This window comes from Notamacropus eugenii, chromosome 1 (genome assembly GCF_028372415.1).
Source record: "Notamacropus eugenii isolate mMacEug1 chromosome 1, mMacEug1.pri_v2, whole genome shotgun sequence".
In the NCBI taxonomy this organism is placed as follows: domain Eukaryota; kingdom Metazoa; phylum Chordata; class Mammalia; order Diprotodontia; family Macropodidae; genus Notamacropus; species Notamacropus eugenii.
Genome location: NC_092872.1, coordinates 396,032,356 through 396,047,504, shown reverse-complemented (window position 1 = coordinate 396,047,504; position 15,149 = coordinate 396,032,356). Strand labels below are relative to the sequence as shown.

General features: G+C 33.1%; 1 pseudogene; it reads left to right on the top strand.

Moving 5' to 3' along the window:
• The first annotated feature begins 10,399 nt into the window (after window positions 1-10,399).
• On the top strand, window positions 10,400-10,756 carry LOC140526125 (biogenesis of lysosome-related organelles complex 1 subunit 2-like; annotated as a pseudogene).
• Window positions 10,757-15,149: the final 4,393 nt, after the last annotated feature.

Sequence of the window (15,149 nt, the reverse complement as noted above, 5' to 3'; positions counted from 1 at the left end):
TCCTATGCCATTTGCTTCTACACTTCATACAAGATCACAGTGAAATATAAGAGTAGGGTTCTCTTTGTTGGGGTGTTCATGAAGGTATTTTTCTCTGGATGATGGGAATAAGAGCACAGGCATTCCTTAGCATAAAGGAAATTCCTTGGGCATCTTTGCACTTTCTTACATGATTCCTTAATGTTATAAATTAGGTCTAATCTATGATGTTCTTTTGATTGCATAAGATTGATCACCAACATATTGGTGTACTGAAATAGCATTCTAATGATCCTTTTTAAAAAACCAAATAGTATTTTTTTTCCAATTTCCAATTTAATTCCACGTAAAAATAATTTTCAACATTCATCTTTGTAAGATACTGAGCTCCAAATTTTTCTCCCTTTTTCCCTTTCCTCCCTCCCTCTTCAAAATGGCAAACAATCTGAATTAGGTTATACATTTACAATCATGTTAAACATATTTCCACATTATTTATGTTGTGAAAGAAGGGGAAAACCATAATAAACAAAAATAAGTGATAATGGGATGTTTCAATCTACATGAAGACTTCATAGTTCCTTCTCTTTGGATGTGGTCACAATTTTCCATTCCCTTGAATTGTCTTGGATCATTACATTGTGGAGAAGAGTTAAGTCTATCATAGTTGATCATTGCACAATGTTGCTATTATTGTGTGTAATGTTCTCCTGGTTCTGCTCAATTCACTCAGCATCAGTTCATGTAAGTTTTTCCAGAGTTTTTTCTGAAATCTGCCTGCACATTATTTCTTATAGTACAATAATATTCCATTACATTCAAATACCATAACTTGTTCAGTCATTCCCCAATTGATGGGCATCCCTTCCATTTTCAGTTCTTGGCCACCATAAAAAGAACTGCTGAAAATATTTTTCTATGTTAGTCTTTTCCCCTTTTCATGATTTCTTTGGGATACAGACCTAGTAGTAGTATTGCTGGATCAAAAGATATGCACAGTTTTATAGTCCTTCAGGCATAGTTCCAGATTACTCTCTAGAATGGTTGAATCAGTTCATAACTTCACCAATAACGCATTAATTTTCCAGTCTTCCCACATCTCCAACAATTCTCATTTTCCTTTTCCATCATATTAGCCCATCTGATAGGTGTGAGGTGGTGCCTCAGAGTTGTTTTAATTTACATTTCTCTGATCAATAGTGATAAGAGTATTTTTTTATATGACTATAGACAACTTTAATTTCTTCATCTAAAAACTTCCTGTTCATTTTCTTTGATCATTTATCAATTGGAGAATGACTTGTATTCCTATAAATTTGGACAAGTTCTCTATATATGTTAGAAATGAGGCCTTTATGAGAGACACTGTAAAAAAATTGTTTTCAGCCTTCTGCTTTCTTTCTAACCTTGGTTGCATTGGTCTTGTTTGTGCAGAACCTTTCTAATTTAATGTAATCAAAATTACACATTTTGAATTTCATAACATTCTCTATCTCTTACTTGGTCATAAATTCTTCCCTTCTCCATAGATCTGAGATGTAAATTATTCCTTGCTCTCCTAATTTGCTTATTGTATCACCCTTTATGTCTAAACAATGTACCCATTTTGACCTTGTCTTTATATATGTGTGTGTGTGTGTGTGTGTGTATGTGTTTATGTATATGTATAGTGTAAGATGTTGAACTACTTTGTTGTGTATACCTAACATATTCCACTCAACCATCACTCCATTTCTTAGCCAGTACCATATAGTTTGGATGATTGCTGTTTTATAATATAGTTTTAGATGTGGTATGGTTATATTACCTTGCATTTTTTTCATTAACAATGTGGATATTTTGACCTTGTGTTCTTCTAGATGAATTCTGTTATTTTTTTCTAGCTCTACAATATAATTTTTGTTAGTTTTGTATGACACTAAATAGGTAAGTTAATTTAGATAGGATTGTCATTTTTATTATATTAGCTCTGCCTACCCATGAGCAATTTCTGTTTCTCCAATTGTTTAGATCTGACTTTGTGTGAAAAGTATTTTGTAATTGTTTTCATAGTTCCTGAGTTTGTCTTGGAAGGTTGACTCCAAAAATATTTCATATTGCTTACGGTTATTTTAAGTGGAAATTCTATTTCTATCTCTTGCTGCTGGGTTTAATCCTATTGATTCCTCTTGACATTATCCTCTCCATGTTCCAATCCATCTTCCACAGCACTGCTAAACTTTCTTATGGATGTATGTACTTATGGCATTTTTCTCCTCAAAAGACCTTCAGAGACTTTTGCTTCTCTGTCAAAAATACAAGCTTCTCTTTATTTGGCATTCAGAGCCCTCCAGAATATTTTGACAGTTTTTCTTTTCTGGCACATTTGACATTAATTCTCTCCATATACTTTAAACCCCAAGCTAAGTGGATTATTGAGTTTCCCAAACCCACCATGTATTTTCCCACCTTCTTATATTTTTAAAATCTCACTTACTATCCTATGATTGAAGCAAAATCCACTCCTTTCTTTCATTAGAAAGTGATTTTTAAATCCAATTCAAATTACTTCAGAACTCTAAGGTTAGGGTCAGTCATGATTCCAAAAGACTGATAAAGAAGCAAATTACTCATATCTTGACATATAGAATTGGTATACTGAAGATTCAAAATAAGAAATATATTTTTTAATAAAGCCAATGTTGAAATTTGGACTGGTAGACTGTCTATTTCTTATAAGATTTTTTCTTTACTTTTGGCTTTTTTAGGATGAGGTAGGAGGAAGACAAAATAAAAACTGGTTAATAGAAAAAATAAAAATAAACCCACATCACATTATACTCTCCAAATGAAGCCTTATCTGATCCTCCATCACTAACCATTTTAACCTTTAGATTACACTTAACACTGTCTCTGGCTCCCTTACTTATTTTACATGATATTGTGTATTAAGGTAATTATGTTTATATCTTTTATCTCAACTAGCATATAATTTCCATGAGGGTAAGCACTTAGGAAATGTGAGCTGAATTTAATTGAATTGATTCTGGCTCAGAATATGCTGCATATAAACTTAAAGATTCAGTGAATATTACATATTTTTGATTGTGCCACACTACATGAGCATCATGAACACTATGGAGTTTTGCTCTAATCTATTCCTAGCAGTGTAATGGTTTTCATTCTTCTGTGGAATTCTCCTGCATTCCCTTGATGGCTAGGTAATGGATTGTTGTCAATTATGTAATTCAAATAGAAAAGAGAGTATTTTTTGATCCTTTACATTTTGAACTTTTCAAGGTCAGGGTCTGTCTTTTCCCTTTCTATGTTTCTCTACCACTTAACATAGTGCCTAGCACACAGTAGGTGCTTAAAAAATACTTTTTAATTAACTGACCTTTCTTTATATACTTTTCCACACACATCTTGAAATCAGAAAAATACACCTAATTCTTAATCCTTTTTTTTTTATTACCAACAGAATTGGAAAAACTGAGTTTGGGGTGAGAAATAAGTCGTTGGTATTGATGATATTCAGATATGAAGGTATAATTATTTGACATTACAGTAGCCAAATTATCAAGGACAGTTTTTCATTTTTGCAGACTCAATCTGTCTCAATACAATTGTGAACTGACCAGGTAAAAAATTAAATTTATATATTTTTAAAAAAACAACAATTTATTCACTGAGGGTAGGGGATAAAGACAAACTTCTTGAATCAATGTAGTCAAAGGACTTAGGTGGTTTATTTAAAACATATTGCTTAAATAAAATTTACATACATATGTGCATACACACATAGCTAGCTAGCTAGCTAGATATAGACATATACAGCTAGACAGCATCATGAAGACATGTATATGCTGTAAATCTTTATTGAAGTCTATCTAGATGTTGGACTTTTGATACAGTTAATCCTGAAAACATAACTATCCATGAGTCATTAATGACAAGGCATGCCTTCGTAAGTTAATATAAATACTAAGTATTTAGAAAGTGCAAAAAAGATAAAATATTACAAATATGGATCTTTTAGCTTATGACTCAACCACTCTCTTTGACAATGGGCAATAGGGGCACAGTTAACTTCCATGAGATTAAATAAAAGTTTTAAATATTTCCCTCAAACATTACTTGTTCTCCTTATTAAACTGTTATGTACCTACCAACTAGAAATGCCCAGTTAGCTATTTCTTCTTTCGTTATCATCTCTTGGACTAGTGAGATAGCTACCAGAACTTTCTTTCCTTTGTCCTAAAATTACCATGTTCTGACTTCAGGGGGATTCTCATCAAGCTTAGAAGAATATGTTCCAGTGGAAAATAGCCTTCTATTTATGACTTCTGAAAGTTAAAGGCAAATATGACAGCTAGAAAACACTTTAATCTTTTAGCATTTCACTTTATTCATAAAGGCAATAAACTTGTCTAACTTGCATCTTTTTTTAAAGGAATGCAACATTAATTATCATACCCTCAATGATCTACTTTGTTCACCAAATTGGTCAGAGATAAAGGAGTAATGTTGTACAAATCCAAGGCAAATATAACTTTGTTTGCAACTTGGCAGTAACCTATTCAGGTTGTGTTTATACAGAAAAAAGTGCAAATATTTATTTCACTAGGGCTATTTAATTAACTTTATTGACTTAAGGAAAATGAAATTGTTTGGGATTTTGTAGTGGCAAGACTACCAGATATTGAGGCACAGGTTGCAGTCCTAGTTCTGCCATGTATTTGGGCAAGAATCTTCTATCCTGGTGTTAAGTTTTGGTTTTCTTACCTAATGAATGAGGAGGTAACACTCAATTACTTCGAAGAAAGAATTAAATAGTATTTTCCTCTAAGCAATTGAACTTTTAGGGGAGAAAACATGAAAAAGAAATAGTACATAAAGTGAATACAATTCAGTTAGGCTGAGTGGGGATAGAGGAGACATTAGCATTTGAGAAGACCAAGAAAAGCCTCATTTAGGTGATGCAAGATGAACTTTGAGGAAAAACTGAGATGCTAAGAAGTTAAGGTGAAAGGGGGAAATCTCACAAGTCAGGAACAATCTGTGTAGAGGGACAGGGAACAGTCAATACGAGCACATCAGACAGGGACAGTGTGACATCAGATACAAGGAACAGCTTTGTGACACCAAAACTGCTGGGAAAAGAGATTTGGATTCAGTCTGCAAAGTTCTTAAATGATAAAAACATTATGTTTGATGCTAAAGATAATAGTGCAACACTAGAGTTTACTGAATAGGGGAGTGACATGGTCAGTTATGTTTGAGGAATTTACTTAGAAAATTTGGGGAGAAAAAAAGGGAAATAAGGAGTCAACTGGGTCCATCTCTACTGAGAAGAAACCTTTTCACACCTCTCTCTTGTGTTGTAAAAATCAGTACTTACATATTTTCAACATATAAAGAACACTTTATTTTTTTGATAACTAACATTTCACCAAGAATCTTTTTCTGCTCAAAGGAGTTGTGGGGAAAAACATGATAGCAAAATACAGTGCTCCTATTTCACTGTACATCTCCAAACACATCACAAGGGCCACTTCATGGTGCTACTTCAAAAATCTCATAGATCCAGTAACAGATTATAGACATCATGTAACTAGCTACTTAAGTCTCTGGCAGAAGATGGTTAAAAACATACCATTTAGGTAAAATCAAAATGTTTTGAAACAACTTTGAGGGGATTAACTTTCTCCTCCAGTTCTTATTTAATGCTAATTCTCTGTATCCTCCTGAAAATTGTCACAATATTTGAGGGCCACATAAATATTTATCTTCAGGGGATGAAAAATTAATAGAGAAGTTGTTTTTTTTCTCTTTTTCCCTTCCTAACCCACAAAGAAAGGAATCTAGGATTTCTCTTACAGTGTACAAAAAGGACACATATGATAGCTACAGATAGAGTACTAGATCTGGATTCAGAAAGACATGAGTTAAAAATCTAGCCTCAGATATTTTCTAGCCATGTTACCTTGGGCAAGTTACTTTATCTCTATTTCTTCAACTATGAAATAGAGATAATAGTATCAACTTCCTAGGGTTGTTGTGAAAATCAAATGATATATTATTAGTAAAGCACTTAACATAGTTCTAGGCACATAGTTGGCACTTAAAAAGGTTTCTTTGTTTCTTACCTTCTTTGCTTTCTTTCTATTTCCTTCCTTCCTTCTTTTCTGACTCCTTCTTACATTTCTTCCTTCCTAGATGAGTTTAGCAAGGATTTTGAGACAGGTGAATTCATTATCTTATTAATAATTTTAAAACTGTAATTATTTTCAAGAGCTAGAAAAGTAATATCACAATTTGTCTGGAAGACCAAAAGGTCCACAATATCAAGGGAACAAATGAAAAGAAATGCTAGGGAAGGTGGCCTAGCTCTACCACATCTCAAAATGCATTATAAATCCGCAATCCTCAAAACCACTTGGTACTGGCTAAGAAGTAGAAAGGTAGACCAGTGGAATAGGTTAGGTACTCAAGACACAGAAGTCAATGAATACAGCAATCTACAGTTTGATAAACCCAAGGACCCCAGCTTCTGGGATAAGAATTCACTGTTTGACAAAAATTGCTGGAAAACTGGATAACAGTGTGGTATAGACCAATGCCTAACAGCATACACAAGAATAAAGTCCAAATGGATGTACAATTTACAAATAAAGACTGATACTATAAACAAATTAGGGGAGCAAGGAACAGTGTATTTGTCAGATTTATGGAGAATAGAGAAATTTTTGACCAGACAAGAGATAGAGAACATTGTGAACCGCAAAATGCATAATTTTGATTACATTAAGTTGAAAAGTTTTAGCACAATCAAACCCAATGCAACCAAGATTAGGAGGGAAGTAGAAAACTGGAAAAGAATTTTTGCAACTGTTGTTTGTAATAAAGGCCTCAATTCTAAAATATATCAAGAACTGAGTCAAATGTACAAGAATACAAGTCATTCCTCAACTGATAAATGGTCAAAGGATATGAACAGACAGCTTTCAGAGGAAGAAATTAAAGCTATCTAGAGTCCTACAAAGAAATGCTCTAAATCACTATTGATTACAGAGATGCAAATCAAAACAACTCTGAGATACCATATCACACCTATCAGATTGGTTAACATGAAAAAACAGGAAGATGATAAATGTTGAAGAAAATGTGGGAGAGTTGGAACATTAATTCCTTGTTGGTGGAGTTATGAGCTGATCCAACCATTTTGGAGAGCAATTTGGAACTATGACCAAAGGGCTACAAAAATGTGTATACCCTTTGACACAGCAATACTGCTTCTAGGACTGTATCCCAAAAAGATCACAAAAATGGGAAAGGCTCCCACATATTCAAAATATTTATAACAACTCTCTTTGTGGTGACCAAAAACTGGAAATCAAGGGGATGTCCATCAACTGGGGAATGACTGAACAAGTTGTGGCATATGAATGTAATGGAATACTATTATGCTATTGAAAATGATGAACAGGAAGACTTCAGAGAACCCTGGAAGGACTTACATGAACTGATGCTGAGTGAAAGGAGCAGAATCAGGAGAACTTTGTACACAGCGGCAACCACAGTGTGTGAGGAATTTTTCTGGTAGATTTAGTGCTTCACAGCAATGCAAGGACCTAAAAAATTCCCAATGGACTTGAGGCAAAATATCTTTCACATCCAGAGAAAGAACTGTGTAATTGTATCATAGAATGAAGTAGACCATTTTCTCTTGCATTATGTTTTGTTTTGTTTGATGGTTTCCCCTATTCATTTTAATTCTTCTATGCAACATAACTTAGGATAAAATGTATTTAATAAGAATGTATGTGTTGAACCTGTATAACATTGTACACCATCTTGGGGAGGGAGTGGGAGAGAGGGGAAAAATCAAAGATATATGGAAGTGATTGTAGAAAACTGAAAACAAATAAAGTAATTAAAATTAAAAAGATATTCACAAAATAAAATAAAACAAAAATTTAAAATTAATTTGATCACAGGGTTCACATTCTTTGAAGTCTTGATAAGGGGAAAACAGGTGCTATTCTTTGAATCTAAGCTAAGAGGATAATACAGTAGGAATACTATAGTTATAAAATAGAGGAGGAACTCTGCTTTCTCCTCTCATAGATATTTACCAAAGTCACAGCATACCAATGAGGGTAGACAAATCAAAAACGACATCTCACATTCTGTATGTTTCTCTTTGAAAAGAATAATTTAGTCACCTTAAATTTCTAGTCTAAAACAGAAATAATTCCTTGCTTGAATACTCTATTGGTACTATATGCTTGCTCTACTAATTATAGTTAGTACTTACATAGAATTTAAAGTTCCAAAATGCTCTTAATGTATAATACAGCTGTTGATACACATAGCCACTTGGTGAAACAGATGTTATTATTTTCATCTTAAAGATATGGAAACTGAGGCTTTGAGAAGAGGGTTAAGTGACTTCCCCAGGGTCACACAGCTAGTGCTTGAGATAGAATTTGATCTCAGGACTTAATTCTAAGCTCAGAATTCTATCCTTTCTATCATTATTTTACTCAAATTTATGGCCACAAATTAACTGTGACAAAAATACTCTATGGCACTATGTCCTTGTGACCCTAAAGTTTTCTTTTTCTAAAGTTTATTGGGCAAAATTGAAGTTAAGAAAAATTATTAAATGGATAATTTTTCTTGGTACCTTTCATGGCTTCCCCTAATTGGTTCTATTTTAAGCCAAAATAATATTTCTCTTAGAAGAGAAAGTGGAAGTAAAGTTAAATTTGCATACTTTTATATTCTCTCCTTTGAATAGACTTGCAAAGCAAAAGGAGAGAGAGTGACTGGATGTTGCAATAAGGCCAAATAATATATTTATAAGATGTGAGGCATATGGAAAAATGGAGTGCATGGTTGAGAGTATAATCTAATGGAAGAAATTGAGAGTTTTCAGTTGTGGAGGTGGAAGTCTTATGGGTGATGATGTGCTCAAGTACATGAACTTCTTTGTATGTGGTGGAGGCAAAATGATGTTGCAAATCATTGGAGTTGAAGAAGCTGCTGAACTGGGAAACAGTACTGTTTGGTTGGTTGGATGCCAACATGTACTGAAGATGCCAAGTAAAATGGCAAAGGTTAAGATGGTGAAGGAAACTATGAAAAAAACTGAACTATTTGAAAAAGATGTGAGTGAACTAGAGACAAAGAGATAAATGTTGCCAAAATCTGTCTAGGCTGACAAATTTAGAAGGAATATACCTCAAATACTGTTCTTCATTTCTACCTCTTGCCACCTTAGTTTTATTCCTCCCTGACATGTGTAAAGGATATGTTTAGAGACATATGGTAGTATAGTGAAAAATTCAGGTTTACTGTGAAATAAGTTGTTCTATTTGCCTAATCATGCATTGCATAATTTATATCATCTTTCTATTTTTTCTATAAACATGGAATTTAGAGTGAAAAAAAAACATTGTAAATTCAGTGATAGGTAAACTTTTATTACCACATTAAGTTAATCAGCCTGAAATAAACAGTTTAGCACTGATGCTTAGAAATAGACAGCCATTATCCTACAGTAGTTTTCTTGAATATATATATGTACATATATATATATAAAACATAATGTAGCAATTTATATATAATCTTCAATTCAGTAAGTAAGTTGTGCTTCAGTAAATCAGTTGAAGAAAATAATAGATTCAGATTTTTGTTATTGTTCCAATTTATTTATTGGGTAAGATTTTAATGTGTTTTATAGACTAAAGACATTATGTTCAAATTGCTCTTTTGCAAATATATGTAAGTCCTTAAAATTGATATTGGAGTAAATCATCATCATTGACCTAACTGTGAGAACCATGGGATGATAGATCTATTGGACAATCAGAATATGGATTTGAATATTTGATGATTTAGAGTATATGTCTTGAAGATTACTGGTCAGATTATTGAACTTTGCTCTGAGGGAAATTATGGTTTTATCTGATATATTCAATTGTTCTTTGGATCAGATGCTAACATTCAAACTGAAAATTTTTCTTTATTTTTGTAAAAAACTCTATATCTACCTATACACACATATGTGCATATACACATATATAAATATGTATGTGTATGTAACATATATAGATATACATAGATATACGTGTGTGCATATGTGTTTCTTTCTATTAGTATACATTTCAAACATTGGTCCTATGCAAATGGAAATTATCACACAAACATCTTACACATGGAGTAGCCAATTGTTGTATGATTTGAAAGGGGTTAAAGAACTCTTCACAAAATGTCATCCTGAACAGGCCATCAATGGTGCTATAAATTTAATGAGCAGTTCCTTTACAATAAGAATTTGTAGTCCCCTTATCTCCTTATCTGACTCTTCATCCTCCCCTTCCCTCCATCCCTTCCCCTTTCTCCCTTCCCTGGCCTAGAGGATGCTGTAGTGGAGACCGCCGAGGAGGTCATGGAGCCTGCTGAGGCAGATGTCACGTGGCTATGCCAGGACATGTTCTCCAAAATGGCCATGTAACTGCCAGGCTAGCTGACAACCACCAGTGAAGACTATAAACTTATGAAAAATATGAACACACTAACTAGCTTGAAGTATCTAGAAATGAAAGATATTGCAGTAAACATAAGTAGAAACCTAAAGGATCTAAACCAGAAATATGCAGCACTTCAGCCTTATCTGGATCAGATCACTTGAACTGAGAAGCACGTAGCAGCTCTTGAGCAGGCAGCTTACAAAATGGACGCATATTCAAAGAAACTAAAAGCAAAATACAAGAAGTTAGAAAGATGATGAAAGACTTCTTTAACAGAAAGACTTTTCAAGAATGTTTTCTAAGAGCTGAAATAAGCAGGATGGAACTTATCACGATGCTTCAGTTCCTAAAAGGAAGCTGTGCTGCCAGTCCAAGGAGAACTCCAACACCCACCTCTGGTTAGATGTGTAACTCTGGCCACTCTCAATGTTTTCCTAAACATGGACCCCCTAGAACCCCATTTTGTCATGTGCTTCATCATGTGCCCTGGACCAAGGCTCAGAAATCAGGATCAACCCTGTCTAGAGCAGACACAGATGAGAGGCTCTTGTCTCCCTGTCTCCTCCTTTCTTCCCTCTTCCTTCTGCCTCTACACCCTTCATAACCTGTTCTTGATCTTAAATAATAAATGCTGACCCATGACCAAAAAAAAAAAAAAAGAATTTGTAATAGCATAGTTAATATCTGTGTTTTACTGTATAAAACTTGACCATTATCAGCCGTTAGCACCATCAATAAAAATCAGGTAATTGGTCCTAGTGAGGACAGAGAAAAAGGAAAGAAAGAAAAGAGAAGGAAGGAAGGAGAGAAGGAAAGAAAGAAGGAAGGGAGGAAGGGAGGAAGGAAGGAAGGAAACAGTTACAGAGAATGAGTTGGAATGGGTACCACTGAGAAATTTATTTAAATCTCCTTGCTTTGGAAGACTATAGGAGATTCATTCTGCTATTCATATTGTTGAAACATGGAAAATGTACATTTGGATAAACTGGATGACTTCTGTGATTCCTCCTAACTCTGAGATTCCAGGGTTCAAGAGTTACAATCTTGTCTTATAATTTCTGGTCCAGGACTCTAGATGAAAAAGTAATATGAGCTTATGGATCTGTTCTGAATTCTTATATCTGAATACGTAGGTAGATTTTCTTGGTGCAGGGTATAATATACCATATAGCAATAATTTGAGAAGAGGGTTAATTTAAAATAATAGGGAAGATGTGTTGTATTATTAGGATTAGGTGCATTAGAAAAAAACTAAAGTCAATGAAAATTTGCTTTCCCTTGAATAATCTGTTTCTGTTCCTTCATCTATTGACTTTGTCTAAGACTTAAGAGGAAAAATTAAAATTGACTCATCTCCTCATCATTAAGAGAGGGGTATAATGCTATTTCACCTCACTATGGTGAATGAATTCCAGAGAAATAACTTTAGCAAACTGGAATCATATGTTAAAAATTATACAAAATGAGTGCATTAATGTTATATGTAGACAGTTACATATTTGGCAATATCCCTATGTGTGGAATGATTTTACTGAATTATGAATTACATAAATCTATTTCCCCCTCCCAACAATCATTTTGACCTAATGCACAGACACAAGCATGAGGAAATCTCCCCATTCCAGGATATGACACCAGACAGTAAGCAATAATTCTGATGAAAAGAGCAGAATCAATGGCTCCTTCATGAAAAATGGTAAATTTGTCAGAATAAACTACTTTAGGGTCTTAGATAAAATCACTGAAAACTCAAGCTAGTATAAAAACATTACTAGTATATATATATATATATATATATATATATATATACATATATATATATATATGTATACACACAAATATATGTATATATACATATATATAAATAACCAAATCAATATTTTTTTCAATAGACATATTCATACATATACATGTTCACACGCTGTAAGTCACTACTTCAGGTCATGAAAGTGAAAAATATAAAAACACACATAAACAAAGAAAACCATGGAGTCAAAAGTGTTCCCAGTTCCTGGGCTGAGAATTCAATTTTTACAGAAATAATTTGCTTTTTTGAAATCCTGCATTTTTATACACATGCTGTACAGACCATTTGCAAATGCTAACCTAGTCAGACCAAGGGTTCTTAAAGTTAATGTGAAAATTCTAAGGATACAGTGTTTGATGGTAGAAGGGGAAGGGAGGATTATTTCATTAATGTAGGGAACTCCCAGTGAGAAAATTTCCTCTAAAATTAAGATTGTCAATCTTATCTTAACTTTCCTTAGGCTCAGTTTCCTCATGTGTAAAATAAAGATAATAACAGCTCCCACCTTATAGGGTTGTAATGAAGAACAAATAAATTAATACATGTTACAGCTTACATTCTAATGGATGTCCATTACACTTCACAAAGATACATAATGAAATGAAATCTAGCAATTTATGTGCAAAAAGAACATACATCTGATATTTTAGATGTGATTCTACAAAAAAATCAATCAGATCCTTTCCTTGGTCTCAAAATTTCCTCTGTAATCAAAGAAGTCCATTTGTTATTGTTTTTAAGATGTCAGGAATGAAACTATATAGACAGGAAGAAAATTAGGTCAACTTCAATATTACCTTAACGAATATTATTTTTTAAAAGACATATCTTTTTATTGTTGAGTTTTTCCCAAAATTATCTAAATTCAAAATTAGGCTGCAATATTTTGTGGATTTTAGTGACACTGATCATATGAAAATGATTTATTGAAAATTGAGTAGCAAAGATCAAATAATAACAAGTATTTCTCTGAATAGCATTCATCCCATTACTGGTAACAGATTTAACATTCATTCACAACCACTGAGCATTAATCTATGTCTTTAGATACACAAGTACAAAAGTTTTAAGTTAGACGGAGTCTCCAGCCCATCAGAACCAAAAGTCCCTTTACAATATCACAGATAATTTATCATTCAGTTTTTCTTTGAAAACTTCCAGTGAAAAAGAGTGCACTAATTCCAGAGGAAGATCAGTCATCTTAGTAAACTTATAGACAGCCTGAATTGTCAGAATTTATACACACACATGCACACACACACACACACACACACAATTTATTTGTTTATGACAGACAGACAGAGAAAGAGGAAGGGATGCCTCTGCAACTTCTATTCTTTGCTATTAGTTCTTCCCTCTGGGGACTAGCAGAACAAATCTATGTGACAAGCTTTCAGATACTTTATTGTGCACTTATGATGTGAAACATACTATACTGTGTCTGAGTGAGTGATATAGAGAGAAATAGGAGGAGGGCCAGCATCCATTCTACAGTAGGTTAATGGTCATAAGGTATGAATATGAACTTGCCAAAGGAGGAAACAGAAATTGTTAATAAATCTTGGAAAAAAATTCTTCCCATCATTAGTGATCAAAGAGATCCAAATTTAAACAATTTTGAAACAGCATATCACAGTTTTAGCAAAAATAATTAAAAGTAGTAGAACACAAACATTTGCAGGATTGTTAAAAAAAATAGATACATTCTTTCAATTAAGGTTGAACTGGAGAAAGATAGAATTTTTTTATAGTGCAATCTCTAAGTATGTGATAATAATCAGACCCCTTTAACCCATTAATTCCATTGTTAGAACTATGCTTTGATAATTATACAAAAAAAGCAATAAAGAAAACAGTCTGTTCAAAGATTTTTATATCAGGATTATATGCAATTGTTTTAAAAAACACTTGGAAATTATTTAACTGTGTAATTGCAGAGGAGTTACAGGTCAAATAAATTGTGGCACATTAATGTAATGGAATACAATAAAGCATATATGATGAGAAATATAAAAAAATTTGGAAAAATTATGATATTATTTGAAATGAAAAAATGAACCAGAAAAATGGTGTATATGGTTATTATGATCACATGAAGAAAAGTAAAAGAATCTAAATATTTATAGAATCTTGACACTCTTAGAGGAAAGAAATTAAAAATGTTATGACACCTGATGCATTGGAATTAATATGAATATGGAGAGTTATTATGCAAATATTATTGTCTGGATTCTCATTTGGTGGTGTAATTTTAATAAAACATTTAATTAAAATAATATCTAGTTTTGAGAAGCACAGAGTTTAGTAGGTGTGGTGCTAAGACATAGTAAAAGGAAAAAAAAAACTATTAATGAGAGACCAGTCTAACACCAGGGATCCACTAATCAATGCATGTCAATGAAATTGAGCCTTTTTTGGAAATGATGAGTCTTTGATGATAAATATTTTTCCTTCCTAATCTTTATGGTAATCATTTAAAACATTTCATGCCCTGAAGAATGCTGGACATTTTAAATTCAACTTATTCATACAACAAACATAGTTAAAGTGTTAAGACTAATGTGATTGGTAATGAAATTAAACAGATGAAAGCTTTCATTAAATTTTGTTTATAAAATGTTGTCCTGAGCCTGATAGTAAAGTCCTATAGAAATCATTTTCAGAAAGGCAGAAAGATGACAATCTAGAAGTGCAACAGAGTGTGCCTAATACATTCCAATTCACAGAGTAATGCATTTTAGACTCCAATGTGAGAATCCAATCTAGTGGATGCTTAGTAGAGTTGAAACAAAGTCACAGCACCAGAAAACTGACATTGTCTATTTTGCTAAATAGAGAAGTTC